Raw genomic sequence first — 25,324 nt, 5'->3', positions numbered from 1 at the left:
CAAAACCATCAATTTGTTCTCTATAGTTAAGAGTCTGTTTCTTGGTTTGTCTCCAGCCATGACTTTTAACAGCAACAACAAAAACAAAAGTCTAAACATTAAAGTTAATTGGAATATTTCTTTCAGCGGTCCTACTGATTTTTACTATATTCATTAATTTATTTCACTTAGATCCATAATGATTTCTTTCAGATTTCATAACACAACTCAATCCAAAACTATCTTTCATAAAACTTGAAGTATTCAAAAACATCTACATGAAAGTTTATTTTCAGCAATACACTACAGAAGTTTAAAAATTTTTTTTTCATTTTTAAGTAATCTCTATACTCAGTGTGGGGCTTCAGCTCAGAACCCTGAGATCAAGACCCACATACTGACTGACTGAGCCAGCCATGTGTTCCGTACATTCTAGATTTTATTTCCGGAGTTCGTTTCTAACATTCTTGATAGAACGATAGGGTAAACTGATTGTCCAGGGATCATGGGCAGGTATAACCATCCTCCCAATCCTTGGCATCTTCAGGTAATTCAGATAAAGGGGGCAGGTATAAACCACTTTCCAGTATATTCTTCTGACCTCCATTTTCACCCACTTCCTTTCTCTGCTTCTGCCTGAATAAAGTTGCATTAATGAGTTTTTTTCTTTTTATAGGTAGCTTTCATATATATCTTGAAATCTACAATAGCTGAAAACAATAATCAAGAAAATAGTCTCTATGCTACTCTTTAGAAAGGTGTTTGTTCTTTAGGCTGTCTCCTAAAAGATCGTTTCATTTTTCCAATCGTTGTGTCTTCCTATTAATATCTTAGCCTGAATAGGTAGATCAAAAAAATAAAATAAGATAAACAGATAGATCATAGGTATATAGATGTAGATAACCATAAACTTCTAAGTTTGAGTTTTATGTAAGAAAGTAAATAAAGAACTGCATTTCGAGTAAACGATACTTTTAATATTCTTTGGATCCTCCTTTATACTCTCTGAAACCAGCATACCAAACAGTAGAACTCACTCATTTTATTTCTTTCATTGTGTATTAAGTTTGTAATCAAAGCTTATTTGAAATTCTATTTGTTTCTGCAATGTATAGATTTTATTCATATTGCTGGAGCTGTTTAGACCAATACTATTAAGTATTGCATGTATACACATGTGATATATTCACACTTACATATATGCACAAAATATTACAGTTATGTCATCCACTAAGAGAACTTGTAGAGTACTGTATAGAATAGTTGAGTGACTATATTGTACACATGAAACTAATAAAACAATATGTTAATTATACTGGAGTTAAAAAACCATTAGAATAAAATTTAAAAGTATTTTATTGATATATTGCTATCAATCAGGCATTTTGCTAAATATGGAGATCATAATAGTGGCCCAAGAAAACCTGTCTTGAGGTAAAGTCATATTTTCCCAAGCTGTGTCTGAAGCTAGGAATAAGGATGTTTTCTTACGGACATGCTGCTTGTTGGGGATGGGGGTAAGCAATGGGTAATGTGCTCTATAAGGGAGAAGTCTCAGCTTTACTGATGGTTGAGGGAGATGGTGCTGGGGGGACAGAGCGCATAGTCAGTGATGATAATTTCACAGAGGAGCAAAGGAGCTCCTTCAAAGCCACAAAAGGTTACTACGTGGTTCAAGCTCAGCAGTTTCTAATTTCTGCTTCTTACTAGACCATGTGTTATATGGAAACACAGTCACAGAAAAGCCTTTCCAAGGAATGTTCTTTCCAGAGATGTAAGAGCACACAGCAACATCAGAAACAGTTTTTCTTACAGCTGCTACTGCGGAACGGAGCGATAGGAAATGATGACAAATGGTCTGAAAATGTGTTGTTCCTGCAGAGACGTGATTCGAGTAAGTGTCAGCTTTTTCAGCAACAGCAATTACTCTGCTCTGGGAGACATAAGGTAGAATTTAAACATTTATTTATATTAAGAAATTTCAAAACTGCCCTTTAAATTGTGGGAGCTACTGATATATTCAAATTGCTTGGCGAAGGTTTGTTCGGGTTATCTGGTCTGTTATTCAGAAATGTTTGTATAAAATGATCCAAATTCTGTTTTCATTTGCCTTAGTATCCTGGTCTTACCTATATCAACAATAAGAGTTAAATGAACAATTTAAGAAACATCAGGGATCAGCTGGAAAAAAATCCAATACTTTGAGATATATAAATATTTGAAATAGACAAAGAATAACAAAAATCGAAATAGGCAAATCTTCACAAGATAAAAAATAAATAGTATCAAAAAACAATTTAAACTAGGAATGTGAGTACAAAGACACTAAAAGTGAGTGTCCCTGACCCTAGGGAAGCAAATTAAGTTTCCTGTTATATAATTAGAGTAGTTAGAAACACTGATATGCATAATAGTAAAAGACAGTTTAGTATGAAAGAAATAAAGTCTTGGGTTTAAGTAAAGTAAGGTTTAAATAAATTAAGTAAGTAAGGTTTAACTAAAGACTTAGGACTAAAGACCCTAAGTGTGAGTCTAAATTATCTGTTATTTTTTTATTATGTTGAATTGACAAAAACTGCCTCCAGTGAGCAAGTCATCACTGATTTGTTTTACCACTATTCAACCCTAAATTAGTCCGGACACATTAGTTATTTCCAAGTCATCATAAACTTAAAAGAACCCAGACCAAATATTAAAAATAGAATGCTTGGAGGCCCGGGAGGGCTAAGAGAGCATGAGAACTAGTAAGCAGGAATTCAGAAGGGGCAGGAGCCTGGCCTGATGTCGCTTTAAACTGGGGGATTTCTCAGTATGGGAAGGGGATTGGGAAACTGTGACAGGCTTTTCGCTTCTTTCAAGACTAGGAAGTTAAAGAGTCTAGGCCCCATATCACTTCTGTGCTCCCTTGAACATAGTTAGAAAGCAAAAAAGTAGGTAAATACTACCTTCCCTGCCTATCTTTATGGCCCAAGATCTTTTCTTTTCTTTTTCTTTTCTTTTCTTTTTTTTTAAGATTTTATTTATTTGAGAGAAAGAGCCAAAAAAGAGAGAGAGCATGAGCAGGGTAAAGGGCAGAGAGAGAAGCAGACTCCCTACTGAGCGGGGAGCCTGGGGGGGCCTCCATTCAGGAGCTCCAGGATCATGACCTGAGCTGAAGGCAGACGCGTAACCGACTGAGCCACCCAGGTGCCCAGCCCAAGATCTTTCCATCCCCCTGCAAATTTTCTCAGGATGACCCTGCTTCCACTCATTTTAGTTCTTTGTCTGTAGATTGCCTCTTTGATGCAATCAGTGATGCCCCAAGAGACCTTTAGATGTTTGAACTAGGAAATATTCCTTCACTATTAGTAGATATCCCAGCAGTACCTCCTTGGATCCATTTCTCTCGGAGAATGTTTTGACAGGCATCTGCCTCACCCCACACTCGTGCATCCTTGGTCTTTCATCCCAGTTTTAGCACTGCCTGCACTGGTCCAGGATGCCCCACATCTGTCTTATTTATGGATCTATGGTCCTTGAGGAAATAGCTGTGCACATTCCTTAGCCAGAGTGAACCTTGCTGAATCCTGATCTAAGTAACCTCTGCAGTGGCATGATACTCAAAAATCCCAGGAGCCTGGCCCCAGTTGGTTATGAAACTCCACTTAAAACCATTGAGTCTGTTGCTCAACAGTATATTCATGGAGGAAAAATTCCAAAAAAGAGAAAAGGAAGTAAGAAAAACTGCCAGGAATGTTTGTTAGCCCCCCACTTAAAAGAAACTTGGCATGTTATGGCATTGAAGTTCCTCATAAAAATAAGCAGAGGCATTTCAGAAGTCACTTGACGGATACTCCTAAATGAAAATAAAAAGGATAATCAATGTAAGGCAACCTTTCACCAAATTCCAAATCTATGATGCTGAAAAAAAGTCCCACTAGAATGACACACTATGAAAATAGTATGAAATGCCCTTAGGGATCCTACATCCCACAAAGTCATAGCAGATCCACCTGGGTACAACTCCTCTTAGTATGAGGAATGTGGACAAGCCTACAGGTGTCCCTCCCAGGACTCCTGGGAGAACCCTGGATGGAGAGGGTTTGCAGCAACATCTTTGGTTGTCCTTTATCCTTTTAGGCATAAGGCAGAGGTCAGACAGAAAAGTTCAACACATATGTAAAGAAGGTGAGGAAACCTTTGTCTGTTCCTCATTTCTCACAAAACATATGACAACTTGCAGTGGAGAGAAGCACTGGGAATATAGGAAGTCTGCGAAATATCCCGTGAGTTTCCAAAACTTGGTCTCCAGGTAAGAGCACACAGGGGAGAGGCACCAAAGGAATGTAAGAGGTGTGAAGAAGTCTTTACAGGTTTTTTTTTTAAAGTCTTTCTTTCTTTGAGAGAGAGAGAGCATGTGCTGGGCCAGAGGCAGAGGGAGAAGCAGTCTCCCCACTGAGCAAGGACTCCATCCCAGGACCCTGAGATCATGACCGAATCTGAAAATAGACGCTAACAGACTGTGCTATCCAGGTGCCCCAAAAGGAAGTCTTGCTTTGCTCATATACTTTTGAAGACAGTTGAGAAATTCATGAAAACATCAACATGAGTCATATGGAAAGCCTTCGCTAAGTACTCAAGTTTCACTGTGTATGCATCTCACATTGAAAGGATATGTGAGTATCAATGTGGGAAGGTCTACATGTCTAATTGTCCTTTAATATTCATCTAAGGTGGTATGAGCTCATACCCAATATAATATGGGAATGCAAGGATCATCTTTCCATGAACTATCTTTCAGATTCCCAAGGATTTTATGTTTTCCTTGGGCTCCACTGGTTCTTATTTCTTGCTTCCAGTGAACCACTGCTCCCTTATTTTTTGAGTTCTATGGATACCATTTTCTTTCTGTACTGCTTTGAGTCATACTAATCACGGCCTCCCTTCCAGCATTCCACAATACCACTACTAACACAAGCCATAATAAAGATTAGATGTTTACTGATGGTTAAATTAATAGGGATATTTTACAGTCCAAGCCAGTAGAGGAAAGAAAGTTAAAACTGAAGCTGCATTGTGGAGGGTATGCAAAATAGAACCACTTCAGAAGCTACTTTGGAAGACAATTTGGCAGTTCCTTATAAAACTAAACATACTCTTACCATATGATCCTAAATTTATGTTCCTTGGAATTTAATGTAAAGGAATGGGAAATATGCCCCTATGAAAAAACTGTGCATGAATGTTTATAGCAGCTTTATTCATAATTTTCAAACTTGGAACCAACCAAGATGTCCTTCGGTAGGTGAATGGATAAACTGTGGTCCATCCAGAGAAGGGAATACTATTCAGTGTTAACCATAAGTGACTCTTAATCTCACAAAACAAACTGAGGGTTGCTGGGGGGAGGGGGTTTGGGAGAAGGGGGTGGGATTATGGACATTGGGGAGGGTATGTGCTTTGGTGAGTGCTGTGAAGTGTGTAAACCTGGTGATTCACAGACCTGTACCCCTGGGGATAAAAATATATGTTTATAAAAAATAAAAAATTATAAAAAAAAAAAAGAAATGCGCTATCCAACCAGGGCATGCAGAAAACTTAAATGCATATCACTAAGTGAAAGAATTCAGTCTGAAAGGCTACATAGCCAGTCTCAACATGAACTGTGGCACATGCAGACATGAAAAGAGATAGAGGACCCTTAGTACTCAAGGGTACACTTAGTACTTAAGCGAAGAAAGCCAATCTGGAAAGGCTGTACACTATGGGATTCCAACTACGTGACATTTTGGAAAAGGCAAAACTGTGGAGACAGTAAAAAGACCAGTGGCTTCCATGGATTGGAGAGAGGGAAGATGAATGGGCCAAGGACAGGGAAATTTTAGGATAGTGCAGTTCAGGATTGTATGATACTATAATGGTGGATACATGTCATTTACCTGCCCAGGACCCTAGAATATACAGCACCAAGGGTGATACGATGGAAACTATGCACTCTGAATGATAATGATGTGTCAATGTAGCATCATCAATTGTAATAAATGTACCACTGGGGGAGGGAGTGTTGATAGTGGGGGAAGCTGCACCTGCCAAGTGGGGCAGAATGTCTATAGGGAATCTCTCTACTTTCCTCTTAATTTTGCCATAAACCTAAAACTTCTCCAAAAAAGAAAAGTCTTTGTAAAGGTAAAGTAAGCTGAACACTACATACAGTTGCTTGATTATCTCTGCGTTGTGAAACTCTTTTTGCCTAGATTGTCTTCAGAACATCTTGCTGCCACAATTTGATGAGGTTGACTTTTCTCCGTCAGATCTTTGGTTTCAGTCTCCTCCTTGTAGAATGATGCCTTAAAATCCAGGTGTGCACATATGGCCCTATGTTGTAAAGCAGTAAATACAGCATTAAAAAGAGACAACTGAACCATACCCAAGAAAGGTTTCATCTTCTCAAATCCTCAAATAAAAAGACTTAGTAAGGCATTTTCTTTGGGTAAATTACCCAACCTTGTAATGAATATTCTCTCCCCTTAGAAGTAATCTTTTCTCTCTTTTTTCAAATTAACATTCTTCCTTCCAATTATCTCAGTATCTGTATAAAACCACAACAAACCTCACTAGTAACTCTTTTTTTTTTTCATATTTTTATACCTACTATATACTGGATACACTAAGAAAAGAACTCAAAACCTAATTTTGTTAAGACTCTAAATTTCACATGCTTTGTACCACAAAAGGACGTCAGTCCCTCCAGACCTGTACCCCTAGGATCTGCCTTCATTTTCTTAAGAATCTTAAAGAGCCATAACTTTTTCCCTCTGTGATAATAATGTGCACTTGAATTTTGGATTATTATTACATAAAGTTTAAAAGAATTAAAAAGAATATCACTTAAAATTGGTTAACCTATAAGCATATCCATGTTAGCAAACCACGTAAATACTATGATACTCAGTTTTTGTGAACAGCGCTATAGAAATGTTTATGACTGTGGGATATAAGCAAGGGTATGTTTCTGCTTGTCCCAGTTGATGTGAATATTTCTGAACTATCTTCTCCTCTATGCTAATAACTAGAACAGCAATGTTAAGGGCAAGAAACGCTACCAAAGCAGCTCGGTCTCTTCAAATTTTAAGTCAAGGAGAACTGATTTAACAAAACACCATTGTGCATAATAGTTACTTAGAGTCACTTAAAATATCCATTGGGAATGCCCAGTACTTATTTTAACACAAAGCATTTTAGTTAATAGAAGGCTGCTGCCTTCTTCCTACGTCATATGTTTTTAACCTTTTACCAAAGTGCCATGTGGCTTAGGCTCTGTAATGCTGAGGAACGGTTCCTGCTGTCCCACATGAGGAGCTATCATTACCATCATTTTGTATGGAAAATTCCTTCCCACACTCTGGACCACACGCCTTCTGTGACTCACAGACAAAAGTGATCCCTACAGAGTAAATTACCAGTTGGGCCCTTCCTTCTCCCCCAAGTACCTGTCAGTTTGAAAATGCACACCTACCTACACACACTATATATATATTTAAGACCATGATATTTTTCATTTTACAGGGCCCAATGCCAAATTTCAGTCTCAATTGTGAATCGTTCATACACTACAATATATTAGATCAAGTCAATAGGAGGACATAAAGATATGAAAGCCACATGTATATATGATAATTTTATTTGATATCATATATTTGAAGAAGATTTACTTTTGCTTAAAGTCTTTTTTTTATTTCAAGTCTTAAATTTGAAGCTGAACTTGTGAAAACAGAAGGAAGACCTCCACATTCTTAATAAAATTCTAAATTGCATATCACTCTTTCAACATAAAAAAGTAGATATCTATTTAAATAAATATACCATATCTGTGAAAAAATGCAATGTACTCATTTGAGAAATTCTCAACACATTTTAAGGATTATATATACATACATAAACACATACACATGCATATTCATATATACATGTATTTTTCTCATACACCTGCATAATGATGTGGCTATAGATCTGTTTTTTTCAAATACTTTTAAATTTCTACACCCAGTAAGAACAATGACCACAATACTTTAAAGCTACTGAATTATTTAACTTGAAAACCAGCAGTATTTGTCAGATTTCCTTGGGGAAATGTCTGTAGGCAATTGTCAGAAGTTTTTTGTTTTGATTATTTTTCCATTCTAAAGCTCACAAAACTTATTTGTGTATGGAAGGCCTAAAAGAAAAGACGTATATAAAAACTCTTTACCCTGAATTACCCTGCAGACCTGATTACAACACCAACTTCTCAGAGTCTCCTGGGACCACCTACTCTTCAATTATTCACTCAGCCACTGGCCAAGCACAGCCCCTCTACTATTTCTACATAACACCTAACACTACAGAGTGTCTTTCTTATTTAGTATCAGTTTTTTATAGAATGTAAATTTTCTGACATAGGAATTATTTCTACTCTGGTTTCTGCTGTATCTTCAAGACCCATAACAAACAAACATAAAATATAAAATCAGTCTACCTCCAAGTTGCATCTCCACTTCCTCATAAAAGGGAGATCATATGATAGTTGTCCTTCTTCGATTGACTTATTTCGCTAAGCATGATGCCCTCTAGTTCCATCCACGTTGTCGCAAACATGGGGAGTTTGGGGGGTAGGAGATGAATGAATGAAACAAGATGGGATTGGGAGGGAGACAAACCATAAGTGACTCTTAATCTCACAAAGCAAACTGAGGGTTGCTGGGGAGAGGGGGGTGGGGTTATGGACATTGCGGAGGATATATGCTATGGTGAGTGCTGTGAAGTGCGTAAATATATTATAATGTTTATAAAAAATAATAAATAATAAATTAATAAATTAAATAAATCAGTCTACCTCATTCCCTTCTTCCCATCTTACACAAACCTAGAATAAAAGTGAGAAGAGCCTTATGTCTTCTCTTCAGTTATTTTTGTTATAATTAGCATAATACAGGTTATTCAGGATGAAGTTATGTCTTCATGCACTGGCTTTGAAGAATACATCATTTTACTCTGAACTAATTCAGTGAAAAGGTAAAAAATATATGCCTATTTAAGAATACACAAATACAGAGCGAAGTTACTTGGAGTAGGTGATGTGGGGCCATTGAGTGAACAGTCACGGAAGAGTTCTTGAGATGGTTTTGGTGCAAAAAAAGTGTTTTTATTAAATCACAGGAACAGCACACAGGGGCTGCACTGAGATTTTGAGAAGAGTTGTTTATCACACACGTTTAAGTTGGGGGTGGGGGTAGAGATAAAGGAAGTCTTTAAAGGGATTTCCATATGGTAAAGAAGATTTACAGGATCCTGGATGGCTGGCTGGGAACTCAGGTTGCTTTTGGTCTCTAGGAAGGCATCAACATTATGGCAGCTATTGAAGAGGAAAATTACCCAGAGCAAGCCCAGGCCAGGAGGCCCCAGAAGATGGAAAGTTACTAACAATAAGCTAGAGATAACCAGAAGCCCTACTGGGAGCAAGAGATAACCAGCCTTTTCTGCTTCTGTAAACAGGCTTCCTGCCACAGGCTCCCTGCAGGACTGTTCCTGCGTGAAGCAGCCCCTGCTCCCCCAGTCTGAACCCACTTACCAGCAGTCAGCACAGCCCTTGGAACTTGACTGCAGGCAGTCTCCTGTAGAAGCCCTATAACCCTGTGGCTGGAGGCCCAGACCTTCAAGCATGAGCTCATCTGGGTCCACAGGCATAAAATAGATCCGAGTGCTCCTACTCCTCCGAGTGTTACTGGGTCTTTCGCAGGTCTGATTATTTTTCCACAGTCCTGTGAGTTCTTCGAGGAACGTCACACTCTGCACATCTCAGGTATATATTTGTGAGCTGCAAGTTGTAAGGGGATTTCATTTTATTTCCATGTCTCTTGCCTTTGCTCGAAACACTAGGTGCTCAATAAAATGCCATTACGGTTTTCTATGTTTTCACTGTTATATTATTAAAATATTCTTATCCATGAACATGAATGTATTTGAGTAAACCAATGTGCAAACCTGATTCATTTCATTTTCTCCTTACTTGAGATTATTTTCTTCTCGGCTGCATATAAACAGGCAGATGACTTCTTAATTGGATTATTGTCACTCTATGCTAGCCATTCACAAACCTAGAGACTTGCTAGAATGGCGTATCTGTGTCTATATTTGTATCATCTATGACGATATTTTTCAGGGCTTTTGGTGTGGAGGCCAAGGGACCGTACCTTTTCTTCAGCCCTTAAGGTGATTCTGATGGTTCGGAATGGAAGCTCGCACACACATGCTAAAACTCTATCCTATAATACCCCATCCGGATGCTTTCTCTTTCCACAGAGGGTGGGGGGAAAACCTGCATCTAATTAATCAAAATGATACTGATGCCAGAGAGCTAGGTTCTTGTCTCATGGAATTGAAGAATGGACCTCAAGGACAAGAGAGAGTAAAGCGACAGAAGTTTATTAAGTGAAGTTACAGTGAAGTTACAGAAAACACTCTGAGAAGTGAGAGGGGTCCCGAGGGTTTCCTATGAGAACCTTTAGGGTCGGTCTTCTATGGAAAGCTAACCAGGGAACTTAAATTCTTTTAACATTTCTATTGCTATCACTACTGAGCAAGTATTAGTGATAATACTTTCAATGGCTTCCTTCCTTTTTAAGGTCTGGTTATTCCTTGTTGGGCACAGGTGATTATCATAAAAAAAGACACCCACCCACACACCTGGGGCAGGGTGGTCCAATTTGTTCCCTTATCTCTGCTTTCCACACATCTCCACATTTTGGGGGATTTCTGTTAGGCTGATAACAGAGCTCCCAATCTATCTCTCTCTACCTGGCCCTGCCTGTCCCTTACTCATCACAAAGGAGGTTTCAAAGATTTCAAAGAGAGTATCTGTTTCTGGTGATTAACTGCACAAGCATCCTTTGAGAAGAAAAGGAATGTTTTTGCATTTTCCTTCCTTCCATGCATAAACTCACACTTACTAGAAACACAGGAGAGAGTCGTCTCCTGAAAGAACACAGTTAGGAATGTAAGACAACTGAAAATGAAGAGTAGAGAACCAGCTTCTAGGCCATTATAAAAACCTTTAGAACTTGACAAAATAGAGCCTTGATGAATGCGTTATTTTAGGATTCAGCATCCAAATTATTTCTGTCACCAGCCCAGTGAGAAATACCTAAAGTCTAAATTTCAAACTTGCAGGCATTTAAAAACCGTATTTATTTTCTCTTTTATTGTTGGGTGTACTGAGGTATACAAAAATTCAAAATTCAGGAGTCTTAAGTTATTTTCTGCAAGTCTGATCGATTGGATCTGAGTACAGACAGTGATCCAAATGGAGACCCTGTGTCTTGGCTCATTTCCTTACACTGACAGAGTCATGTCCTTGCCTGATGATGCTTCAGGGATGCTCTGTAAGCTCGAGTCTCTCTGAGGCAGGGCCGCTGGGAAGCCGCAGGTGGTTGCTTCATGGTCCTGAGTCTGAGGAACGTGGCAGCTTGTGAGAAGGGCACAAGTGCAGGAGAAGGGGCATTCTGGAAGGTTCCCAACAGCTTTTTTGAAAGGTATAAGCATCCCTCACGTGTCAGCCCTGGAATATCTGGGTGCTGTTCATTCACACGGGAATGAAAGCAACCCAAGTTCCGTCTCCTGCAAGCTTGGGCTGTTCAGAGCGTGGTTGCTTAAAGATCCTCAGTCTGTGCCCCGTCATACCCACCAAAACCCTGGCTCCCGCTGAACTCCTCTCCGCAGGGGTTGCCTCCTCTGGGCCCATTGCGGAAACTGAGGAGAGTGAGAATAATCTGCCATGGTGAGATTCATCCGTGTGGAGCAGACTTCAGATGGGAGTGCCGGGTTGTTGGTTTGTTTGATGTCTCACCCCTAATACATAGAGGAATGGCCGAGGGGATTTCTCATACATCGGGGCATTTTCTTTTATCCACACATGCATCCATTCCAACCCCGCCCCCCACCTCCACCCCACATAGCACCTCGTCAAATAAACAGACCAGATCAGGAAGTGGAGAGCAAAGGGGAGAAAGAGATGGAAGCCTCATTGCCTATATCTGGAAATACCTGTCGTCCAGACCATCTTCTGCTTGGGCTACTACAGGCCTCTATTACACACTATTGTAAAATTACTCAATACTTGCAGGAAAACCCAGAATAAACTTCAATTTGATATCTGTTAGCCCTGTTACTTTTCCTGATTCTCTCGACTTTTATTTTTAAAGCAACTATGTCTAATACATTGTGGGGAGAAGCCCCCTGACTTATTCAGATGCCTTCAGTCTTTTTACGTTTTAATAGTAGAAACAAATCTCTGAACCACTGCCATCTGATGGGTCTACTTTCTTATGCTGTACAAGTACGTAATTTGGGCTCCTGTCATGTTATGTTCATAACATAAATGTTTTGGAAAGATCCCTGCTAGTGATTGGGGTATGGTTTAGCCAGTGTGTTATATGGTAGAATGATCAGGGGTCCCGAGTGCCCTTGTCGTACTCTGACAAACTCCATCTTCCATTGACGCTCTCAAGGCAAGGACAGGAAATACTGATCCCCCTCTGGGAAAGCTGACCTGAACTTTTGGGTTAGGTTGGAACTCTTAGTAGGGCTTCCATGTTCCCCTACATCTACACATTGGTGTTGTTTCTGTACAGTGTTTAAGAAAGGCCCAGGGAATGACTCCGATGGCCATACGTTTAGTTCCACATGCAAAGGGAAAGATCAATGAGCAAGACTAGTACTGTGTTAAGGTTTGGGGCCCTCTGAATAGCAAATATTGATGCAGACTAGTCATATAAGTAACTGGCCCTCAGTGTGTCAGGGGAGGATGGGTGTTGGGGAAGGTCATCAAGAGCATGTGATCACTCGACCCACGGGCTTGACCTGGGTACTTGGAGGCTCCCTGACCAGGAATATGAGTTTCACTTGTCTTTCCTGTTTCCAGAAGCTACCCTAAAAATACATCCTTGACATAGTAAGGTGGTATTGAGACCATATGGACTGTGTAGATGACTGAATCCAGCTAAGGCCTTATAAACTTCCAAGATGTGACAGGCAATGAGAGATCTCCTCATCTTGCAGCCACCAGAGACATGTTCTGTGTGTCCCTGCAAGTTCCCATGCTCATCAAACCTGCCATCTACCAACCTAGCACAGCCTGCCTCTTCCTTTAGTCTCTCCTTGTCCTCCAAGTATGGGGACCAGTTTCAGGTTACCCCTGGGAGGCTCCTGAGCAGCTTGCAAACCAATTGCAGGTTGGGTAGACACAGACTTAACAATGGTGGGCTTAGCACGGAGAGAGGAAGAACAGAATTCCCTCCTAACAAATCCCTTGTGCTTCATACACTGAAGCAAAGGTCAAGAGAGAATTAAACAGTGGGAAGTCCTAGAGCTACTGTGCTTAAAGAGCATATACCTTTTTAACTCTTCCTCATGGTCCCATATAACCCTACAATTAATTGATTCATTCATTCATTCTTTCCACAAATATTGACTGAGTCCCTAATATATGCCAGGGACTGTGTTATGTGTTAGAGATACAGTAGTGAGCAAAAGAGACAGAAATCTCTGTTTCTTGGAATGCATGTTAACTAGGGAGAAAATCTTTTAAAGCAGTATATGAATGATGGAAAGTGCTAAGCAGGAAAGTAGAGCAGGGGAAAGGGCAGAGTGTCAGAGAATGCAAAACAGCCTGTCCTTGGGAGATCCTGAGAAGTAGACCTTGTCAAGCCATAAGCTGAGATAATAATTGGATGTTGTTTTAAACAACTAAGTTTGTGGATATTTGTTATGCAGCAATAGAAAACTAATACATGTTTTCATATGCAAATTATATTGAAATGCAATGTGGCTTCCATTTTTAATTCACCTGTTTCTCCAAATACTGTGTTTTAGTAATACCAGAGTGCAAGGAACAATAGATTCTTCTAAATGCATAGTTTCATCTATGTAAGTGTACTTTTTTATATCTACATACTCAGATTTTCTCTTCTGAATTAAAAATATATGAATCAAATTTGGGATCCTTTCAATAGCCTTGTTTATTTCTCCCCAGAGTTGATTCATTTGAATTTTACAGCATCATCTCTCCTCCGTGCACAATTCCGGATCGAGTGGCGTACTCTGTGCATCAGGCAGAAAATACACTCTTTCCCTATAGTAGCAGAGAGCCCTTCGTTCATTGAAATTCAAAGCTGCTGACCTGTTTTCATTTCTTTGGGGATGGTCTGAACATCCCTACATCTGGTACTTATAAAATTACATCTTATTTTCACCATCCTTATTTCTTTTACCTTCTTAAATTTTATATCTAAATGTCATTGCTTTAGTGACTGCCATCATAATGGACACTCCACTTCTGTTTGGTGATGACATAATACGTGTCAGTTTTCATCCATTTCCCAGACAGTCAGCTCTGTAATCCTTGATCATGGACCCTGAAATACACTGTGTCCTTTTCTAATGTTGCAAGTAACACAACATTTCTTGAATGCCTGAGGCCAAAAGGCAGGTGTCGCTTCCCAGTTTTTCTTTACTTTTCCCCTTTGGGAGACTGAACATTTTAAGTCTCTTCTGTTTTTTGTAGAATAGATTACACCAGAGGGAAATCTCTGTAAATCTCTCTAATAACTGCATATCAAGGCTCACCATCAGTGCCACTGATCACTCGCGGGACTGCGGACACTTCATCATCATTAACAGTAGTCTGAAACAGTGAGTTTCTTTCTCATTTGCAGTTGGTGCTTCTAGACCAATGCTCCTGAACGCTCTATTTTATTGTCCTAAAAAGTGTTTTAAAAAGAAATTGAGATGATATTAATAACATAGATATCAAAAATAATTTCCAGAATGTGTGTGTGTGTGTGTGTGTGTGTGTGTGTGTGCGCACGCGTGTTTCTGTGTTTGGGCATTCACGTGTCTGGTTTGCAGACCACTGAGTGATGGGTCTTCCTACAGCTATCAAGTGCCTCTCTGAAAGCTAGAGCTTCTAGCACATGTCTTTAGCCTCCAAAGGTGGTCTAAGGTGATCCCAACATTGTGGAATACACATTTACGGTAGAGAAAGCCTCCAAAATCCAACTGGATATAGCAAACACGTTTAGGCTATGACAGAGGCAGTAGGAAGATCGTTGAAAGCAGGGTGCTTAGGGACACCTGGGTGATTCAGTCACTTAAGCGTCCACCCTCAGCTCAGGTCAGGATCCCTGGGTCTTGGGATTGAGCCCCAGGTTGGGCTCCTTGCTCAGTGGGGAGCCTGCTTCTTCCTCAACCTCTGCTGGTCCCCCTGCTTGTGCCTGTGCACACTCTCTCTCTGACAAACAAGTAAATAAAATCTTAAAAAAAAAAACAAAACAGCATGCTTGATTTGCTCCCTTCTCTAAGGCTAAATGTGGCATAAGACAAAGAATGCTAGATTTCTCCCTCTACAACAGTACACTATATTCACTAGCCTTTGAGTGTGGGCAAGTTCATTAATGTCTTCAATGCTCAGCTCCTTCATCCACAAGTAAATCCATAAAGTGTATGTGTCACTGTTACAGATTCAAAATGAAAATTTATTGATTACTGGGAAACTTCCAAAATATTTACATTTGTTTACCTCCCAACCATCAAGCGGAGCAAATAAAAGTAAAAACAATAAAATAGTATCAGGGAAAATGGTATTAGGAGTCAAAAGAGGAAAAGCAGTTTGGTTGAATTTGGCTTTTCCAAGAAGATAAGGTAAAACCAAAATATGGTTTTATGTGGTTTTCATTTAAAAAAAGGGGGGGGGGGCGCCTGGGTGGCTCAGTGGGTTAAAGCCTCTGCCTTCGGCTCAGGTCATGATCCCAGGGTCCTGGGATCGAGCCCCGCATCGGGCTCTCTGTTCAGCAGGGAGCCTGCTTCCCCCCTCTCTCTCTGCCTGCCTCTCTGCCTACTTGTGATATCTGTCTGTCAAAAAAATAAATAAAATCTTTAAAAATAAAAAAAAAAAAAGCCATGGAAACCAGACTCTGTTTGTGTGTGTGTGTACACAAGTTAAGTAGATACATATGGCATTAAATGTTACAAAATTTATTGTGCAAAATCTTAGAAGAGACATTAGTATAATGGGTAATGTCTGAATCTGCAATTTTGCTGAAGACAGGGAGATTTTTTTTCATGTGGCTGTTCTGTATAATAACCTTTGATAAAAGACAAAGGCACAGCCTTCCAAGGCAACTTAATTAAGACACTTTTATAGAGGCACTAAAGCCCAAGGAGCTCAGACATGAGGTTTTGACTGTCTGTAGGGATAGAGTTTAATGGACGTGAAGCTGTGGAGTCATATGTTCCAAGGTCTGTTTGGGTCTTTCTTTCTACCAAAGCTGCTTTACCTCTTACTCTATTTCTGTCTGAGCAAGTTGGGCAGGAAGTGAGTATTCACTGTCCATCCTTCCCTATCAGGGACTCTCTCAGTTACTATAAACACCATATTTCAGGGCACCTGAGTGGCTCCGGCAGTTGAGCATCTGCCTTTGGCTCAGGTCATGATCTCTAGGGCCTGGGATGGAGCCACACATTGATTGAGCTCAGTGGAAAGTCTGCTTTTGTCTCTCCCTCTGCCTCTTCCCCTCTGCTCCTGCTCTCTCCCTCTCGTTCACAAATGAATAAATAAAATATTTTTTAAACACTTAAACCATCAACTGTAAGATTACTGAATCTCATTTTTAAGGCAAATATTAAAATTTTGTGGCCACAAGTCTTGCGAATTTTGAAATTCAACAGTTCATGTTAACTTGCTTCTTAACATCAAAATGTGGACAGAAGTACGAAACTGACCTATGAGCCAAAGGTGGATGACAGGTCTGTCAGTGAGGCACGCCTGGGCATTCGCGTGTGTGAGCCAGCAACCCCTTTCCCCTAAAGCCTATGCCAAATTATGAATTTGTTGGAAATCATAATAACATAGGCAATTTCTTGATCCACATCCCAGAAGTTTGGAGGAGTAGGAAAAAAATGTAAATCCTTTCTTCCCAGAAGAGACAGAGAAAGATGTCTTTCTTCAATCTTGATAGGCTTAATGCCGGCACATTTAACTTATATCCTCTCACTTAAGTAACTTACTTTATGTATGTAGAAGTCATCTGGACACGTTTCCTTGGAGGCTACTTGACAGCTTGTTCCAATGGTGACATTTTTCTGACCTTGGCTTTTATTTTTTTCTGTTTCAGAATCACTTGGGAGACTACCATGAGACATTTTAATTTGGGCTATAACTGTTCTCATTCTGTCACACCCCCGGCATATGGCAGATGCGCTGCTGAATGACCTCGCCTTCAGTTCAATCTTTTTAAGAAGAAAAAAGTAAAAAAGTTTACATTCACAGCTAATCTGTTCATCAGTACCAAAGAAGTCACATTATATTTTTAAAAGTGTATCTTTAAGCAGAATTCTACCCTTTATTTTTTTCTCATATTATTGAAGTATTGTCTCAATGAGAAATAGTTCTCTAAACTATTTTAATGTATGGTATATGAGATATATCTTAAAGGTATTATTGAGGTTAAATTTGATGATACTATTTCAAATTTCAAAATACTATTATTTTTTGGAGAATTCTAGTTACTATCTCCCATAAAGTTATCCACTAGTAAGTATCAAAGTATTGTTTGGATTATTATCAATACTAGTGCTTTTTGAATTCTCAAAAGATGACCAGATGAAATTGTTCACCAAATAAAACTTTATTAAATTTGTTATAATATGGGAGTGTGCCACCTGAATGATCTTCTCAATGTGAGAAGATTTGGAGAAAGTATTTGTGTGGTTGGGAGGCTGGGCTGGGTCATCTTGAGGTGGGGTGTGCAGGGTAAGGGGCTTGTGTGGAACCAGGAAGAGTTCAGTGCATGCAAACAGGGCACAGAATGGCATCCTGAGTGGAATCTTGGTTCCACACCCTAAGCTCACTTGAGAGTTGTTAATTGATTCATCACCTTCCAGGAATAAGTAAATATTTCCTGAGGCAAGCACTCAGTCCTTTTAATTTGATTTTAATATACCATATATGTATGTGATTAGATATATACAAGTATAATATGAATCAGATAGATGAGAATTTAACTTTGAACTTTAGCCTAAAATATTAACTTGCATAGCACATTAAATAAATATAAATGAGTCTCACTGAATTTACTACTTTAATAAACTGTAACAAGTTCCTTAAGAAACCAACCATATTATTGTGTACACATATTCATAATTCTTTAAACATCGTATCTGATATTGTTTTAACCATTTATAGTTTTACCAACTTTAACCAAAGTAAACAACACAAAAGAAAACTGAAGACAGGAAATAGGAATTGTCTGACTAAATATCTTTCCATAAACATACATTTTATATCACCTTAACAAATTTAACACTACAAATGAACATATAGACATGTAGTGTTATTGCTTAATGACACTTCACATCATGTCAGCCTGTAACCATTCTATGTCTAAAAATAAGCAGCAAAGTCTTAAAAATTAAAAATCACCAGTGTTTATACATTTTTCCTTGTTAAAATTTGTCTAGGTGTATAAAGCTTTGTTTTATTAATTACTATAATGTAATGCTCTTTTATAATATTGAAGTTGAATACAGATCTAGAACTTATAATTTAATCTAATACATTTGTCCTTTATACAGGAAGGATTGTAAATATTTATAAGATCAACTCCTTTAAGAGATATGTAGTTTAACAGTTTGATTCATTGAAGTACATTTAATTCTTGTAATCCTGAACAATTTGTGAACATAATGATAACTTACTAGACCCATAGAAATAAAGTATGAATTGTAAAAGCTTAACTCATGAGGAATTAAACCAAGGCCTTTTATACTAGACTGACCTTATTTTTATATGTGAATAAAATGAGCAAATAAAATGCAAAGCTTCTGTGCCAAAAGCAAGTCACTTTTATCTGCCCAAATATTTTCCTATTGTTGCAGATATGTATAAATCATTTAAATATCAATAATGTATATGTCCACATATCAAAGTATTTTCAAGGGCTCTTGAATTAAAATCTAAGTTACAGAGACCAAAGCCATTACCCCAAATCACAATCCATCTCTATCTTATTCCCTAAGATAAGGAGAGAAAGAAAGAAAAAAAGAAAGAAAGAAAGAAAGAAAGAGAGAAAAAGAAAAAGAAAAAGAAAGGAACAAACAAAAAGGAAGGGAAGGGGGTAAGAATTGAGGGGAATGATCTCTTATGCTGACTATTTGACCTTTCTTTTATGTGCTTCTCAAATGAACAGTATTGTTTGTGTCAAGGTTTTCCCAAGTGGCCAGTGTAATTTCTCATTGTCCTGGCTGGCACCATCCCTACGGGGGTCATACACTCATAGGTTAAAACATGAAGAGTCAGGTGTCTGGGCTATGGGGCCAAACGGTGAACATCCATGGAAACAGCCATTGCTGGAAACAACAACCCTTGTGCAAAGGATATATCTCCAGGCATGATCAGAGATCAGTCCTGTCAGCTGAGGACACATCCTTGTATCAAGATGGCAGAAAAAATGAAAGGAAGTTGTTCACATTGACACCTCAGGCTGGAGAACGCTATTTGGCTGTACTGAAAAGGTGACTCAAGCTGTTTGTCCTCAAAACAGGCCAATTGAATGAGAACTGAAGTCACCAACTTTTTGGACATGCTGGAGACAGCGATGTACTCTTTCTGCCGAACTTTCTTTCAGAGGCAAGCTGACAGAAGTGCCAAAGACAGTGACGCATAAGGAGGAACAACCATCACAAGTTAAACTTGGACAGATTTCTGTAGAGAGGTGGGTTACAAAGCAAGTTTTCCCCAAGGATAAGAGTTTCCACACCACTTCAGATAATTAAAAAGAAATCCTCATTTGAGGGCCTAAAGAAAGGAAATTTGAGGCCAGAGAAAAATGCAGAGCACATCGGACCACATGGTCACAGGGACGCCTGGAGCAATGCCACATGCCTCAGGGAATGGAGTGGAGACTGAGGAAAGGGTCTGAATTGTACGCCGAGGGGGTTTGTTTCTGACCGCAGTGGGAACTCCCAAATAATCGACCATCCATTTCCCCAAAGATCACCAGAGAAATGTGTTGATCGAGAAAATGTTACGAGATATACTGTAGTAAGAACACCACCTTGAAGTCTTTGTAGGATCTCAGAACATGAGAATTCAGGGAGCGTACAGAACACGAGAATTCTTAGAACATGAGAATTCAGGGTTTTAGGCCTCATCTTGGATGATTTTAAAGTTTTCTGGGGTAGGACAGGGTTTAGGATATACTAGCTTTGGGTTGGTGGGCCCAGGAAGGCAAACTTCTTGATGGGCCCTCTCAGGCAAACCGTGTTGTCTCCTTCACACTGTATCTTCTAGCATTACCCCCAGCTGGTGGCCAGTGTTCCCCAGGCTGGAATGGTTTGGTGGAAGGGCAGGAACGTATGTCTCACCCCAAAATAATTTACTTGTACTTCTAAGAATCTACTGTGCATCTACTACATACTAGGCACAGTGGTATACAGAGCTAAGCATAATGTAATTTAGGGACCAGGTGACCTTCTAGGGAACGTGATGCGTGAATAGAAATAATATTAGTTCTGGAAAATGTATGGAGATACCAAACATGGTTTATAAACTAAATACTAAGATGTTTTATTTCCTCTTATAAAACTTCTGTTACATTAAAGCAACTGCTATTTGTAAATATATTTGGGGAGAGTAACCAAACATTGATGAGATTTGATGATGCTTAATTAAAAGCAAATGTCTGTAATATTTGGAAAATGTATTGAGAAAAATTGCTTAGAGATCACAGTTTTTTCATAAATATATTTGTGTGAGGTGTTGCTTTATAATACCTTCATATCAAAGGTATATCACTTTTACTTCTAATCTTATAGAAATGTAATATATAAAAATTTAATTTATTAAATGTTTCATTAATTTAACTTAGGTGAACCAGTATAAAAATAATAATTTTACGTGACTAAAAACAAATTATCACCTGCCCAAAAAAAATAGTGCCTTATCTTTTTTTTTTTTTTTTTTTAAATCACATTTTATGGTTCAGGAGATCCTAATAGCTTTTAAAAAATGGTAATGAGGCACTATCCTTGTGGGAAATATTACCTTGGAGAACATTATACTTTCTTATGGACCTACAAGGGGGAAAAACTGGTGCTCTGAAGCAGTCTCAGTAATTTCCATTTTATGCAAATGAGTAACAGAAAATCTTACAAGAAAGATTGCTCTACCAGTTGCTATGCCAGACTATGCTATAATTTAAGTTGAAAATTGAGATACAAAGTATGTGTGTGGGGGGACACATTTGAAGAACAGCAGAAATAATGTATTTCTAGAATATTAAAATGCAAAGAGATCTCAGACATCTTTCCTAGTCCTTATATCATAAACTTTATTCAATAGCCTACTGGTGGCTTAGGTTAACCGACTCCTCAACGGTCTAGCATCAGCTCTTCCCAAGCCTGAAAGGGCATGAAGACCCCTTTACCAGCCAGTTGCCTGTTTTTTGCTTTTGTTTTTGTTTTTTTCCAAAACAAAGTGGGTTTGGGGGTGCCTGGGTGATGTAGTCAGTTAAGTGCACAACTCTTGGTTTCAACTTCATGGTCTCAGGGTCATGAGATCAAGCCCCTCCACAGACTCCATGCTAAGCACAGAGTCTGCTAACCAAGTAAATGGATACAATGGCTCTCCTTCTACAAACTCCATTAGCAACTTAAATAAGCAGACCTATAAACTCAGGCATTTGATATGTCTACTTTAGAAACAACCTAGACATGGCCTGTGAGTTCCAAACTCACATGTCTAACTTCCTGCTTAAAGCTGCTCCCTCTGAAATGACCCCAACTGTGATTTTCATGCCCTGCAGCCAGTCAGTGGTCCTCCCATCCTCTCTACCAGTCATGGGTGCCACACAACTTTCATTCCATAAGGCGAAGCGTAGAGCCGTCCCTTGTCATTTCTAAAGCACCAAAGCAGTGCCCATTTTGTAAAAAATAAATAAATGAATTTAAAAGGTCCTCAAGTGTCATTCACAACATTTCCTTCACCAAGACTCTATGGCAAGCTGTCACCTTTCTCTGGACGAAGGCAGTAATGACCAAATTATACTCTCCACTCCCAAGATGTTCCTTGTTTCTTTACAAAGGAGCCACAGTGATTATCTCAATATTTAAATATGTGGTTATAGCTGACTTTCTGCACCTGAACTCATCCATGTAACAGCTTCCTTTTCTTCAAGAAAGACTGCAACAAGGAGCACACAGATCTGCCCGGTCTGGCTGCTGCTACCATGTCACGCATGTCAGACCACACTCTCTCGACTCCTGGCCTCCTTCTTCTTCTGAGTGCCATGTGCCTTCACACTAACCAGAGCTCTCGTCCCTCCCTTCAGCCCCCATTTTTTCTTCTACTCCTCTGCCACCTCTTCGTTCAAAGATCACTTCCTCAAGAAAGTCACAATTTTACCCTTATTTGACTCATACAGATCTCACTTTCTAGAAAGGAGACTTCCTGAAAGGAGATTCCTCTTCTATTTCTATGCATAATTTACTGTCCACGCATAGTGTTCAGTGCAGTATCAAGCGCCAAGTAGACACTCAGGTGCACACGCATAGGTTGGGATGCATGTATATGAGAACAAACATACAACCCAAGCTTCCTTTACCAAGATGAGGACATATTAAAATCAATACAAGCTTAGGTAGTTAGAATTTTCCCTCATAATCAGGTTATATGGCAGTAGAAGGTATTTGCTCTCATTCAGTATTAAGAGAAACTAGTGAATGAACCAAAAATTACTAACCATTTCATAATTAATGACTATTATGTGTTCTTAGAGATCTAATCTACAAGTTGAAAATACCTTGGTTTCTGTTTGTCATCCTGATCTTACAATCAAAACCCTTTTTATTTTACTCTGTTGTTAAGTGAGTGTAAATTTTACCCCTCAAAAATGAAAAATATGTCTCAAGGTCAATAAGAAGTTAGATCTCAACAGGTGATTTATACATTCAATGAGATTCCAGAAAAAATACCAATAATTCGATTGAGCAACACAAGTTGATACTAAAGCTCATATGGAAAAATAAACACGTAAGAATATCAAGGAAAGCACTGAAAAGGAAGAGCTGGAAAACTGATTAACTGAGCAGATTAAAATGTGTTTTTTTCAAAGTCCTTTTCAAAAAGAGCTTGGCACGGGTGCACAGACACCAAGCCAATAGAATAGATTACACATTATGCAAACAGACACAGAAATAAAGTATATGGTGAAGGTGGTATCTCAAAATACTGGGGTAAATATGAACTTCTTACCAATGATCCTGGATGAACCAGATAGCCATTTGGGAAAAGATATAATAAAATTCATTCCTCACCCAATACACACAAATAAACTTGAAATTCTTCGATAATATAAATGTGAAACATGACACAAGTCCTAACAGAAAAAGATAAATTGTTCTGTAGAAAGGTCAGAGTGGAAAAAGGCATTCTAAACTTGATCTAACACTATAACAAAAATTGATACATTTTACATTAAAAACAATTGCTGGGGGGGGGGGGGAAGTACCATAAAGAGCCAAAAGACAAATGATAAACTCGGAGGAAAAAAATATGTGTAAAGATAGCAAATGATAAAACACTAGGACAAAGTGCAAACAATTAATGACTTTGGATAAAAAAAAATGTTCAGATGTTCTTGGCACTATTATTGTTCTTTCTGTAAGCTAAAGATTATTTCTAAGATATGACTTTTAAGATAAATAAAAATTTCTGGTTATGAAACATTGAGTTTGTATCATAACAACTGCACATATGAGGTAAACCCACATGAAGACCTTCTTGACAGGTGTAGTGACAAGTCTCAAACAAAGTCTATACATTTTTAAAATTAGCTTGTTTCTAAAGAAAGTTAGACTTACTTTCTCATTTCTGAAAAAACTATGAAGGCACTAATAAGAAAAATCTAGGCAGACTCCATTTGGACATGTAATAAATGGCCCATGTGGATGGTGACAGAGACAGGAAGAAAAAGGAAAAGAGACAGGGAATGTGGTCAAAGCAAAAGTCATACCAAACAAATTTCAAGAGACAAGGAAGATTTTACTCAAGGCCGTTGCAATAGGCGAGACCAGAACTCAATCTGGCTCAAAAAAAAAAAAAAAAAAGACTGGGTAGTTTCTAAGAGCTAAGGTGGAGGAATCTTAGGTCATCTGTGTCTTCTCCTCGAAGGAAAAGTAAACTTTCTCATACTCCATCACAGAAGGTGGTTTTACAAGTTGGAGCATGGTGTTCATCAAACTTGGGCACTGATGTTATCGCATAGACTAAAATGAAGGTGCCGTCTCCATCTTGATGATGACATGTCAAAGGGCATCCCCTGGTCACTGAGAAAGATACTCCCTGGGTCTTAAGGCTGACAAAGGTTTATGTTTTTGTTTTTGTTTTTAAGATTGATTTATTTATTTTAGAAACAGAGAGTGCACGGGCAGGAGGAGGGGCAGAGAGGAGGGGGAAGCAGACTCCCAGCTGAGTGGGAAGCCTAATGTGGGGCTCATGACCCTGAGGTCATAACCTGAGCTGAAACCAGGAGTCAGACACTTAACTGACTGAGCCACCCAGGCACCCCGGCAAAAGATTTTTTAAAAGATTTTCATTGCGATGGCTTAGACTTGTTCCAAGAAACAATGAGGATCACACTAATCTACTTTTCCAGTTCTGTCCGTGGTGCAGGTGCCCCTGGGAACACTCCCGGGCATTATGAGAATAACTGTGTTGTGACATTGATGACAGGGTTTCGCCTCTTTTCATATTTTATCTTAATTGGTAGTCATGGTCCTTGAATTTGCCTTCTTCAAGGACTTTTCTGTAATGCTGTGTCCAGAGGTAATATAGTTAAAGATTTTATTTCTTGGCATTAAAGGACAAAGTTTCATACAATTTATGAGGTAGTGTGTTAGAAACATCTTCAAAAAGCGTTTGTAGGAAAAAGAATTATAAATTATGTAACAAATATATAAAAAACAAATCATTTAAGTGGATAATAAGATATTATTTTAGTTTTAGCTATGATCTCACTGGTTCTAATATCCTAAATGGTATGAGGATTATCCAATATCTCCACAGTAAATTTCTAAAGAAAATTCTGGAAGTTGAGATTCACATGGGTCATTAGTTTACAGATCAAACACATTTAAAAAAATGTTTTACTTGTTTCTATTACTTGAAAATATAAGACCTTATAAAATTACTCATAATCTAATTATAATCCCTATTAAACAAATATGTGAAAAATACACACTATAATAGTTATATGTAGTACTAAAAATTGTAAAAATA

Source organism: Mustela nivalis (assembly GCF_964662115.1).
Source record: "Mustela nivalis genome assembly, chromosome: 14".
In the NCBI taxonomy this organism is placed as follows: domain Eukaryota; kingdom Metazoa; phylum Chordata; class Mammalia; order Carnivora; family Mustelidae; genus Mustela; species Mustela nivalis.
Note: the sequence above shows the minus strand (reverse complement) of the source record.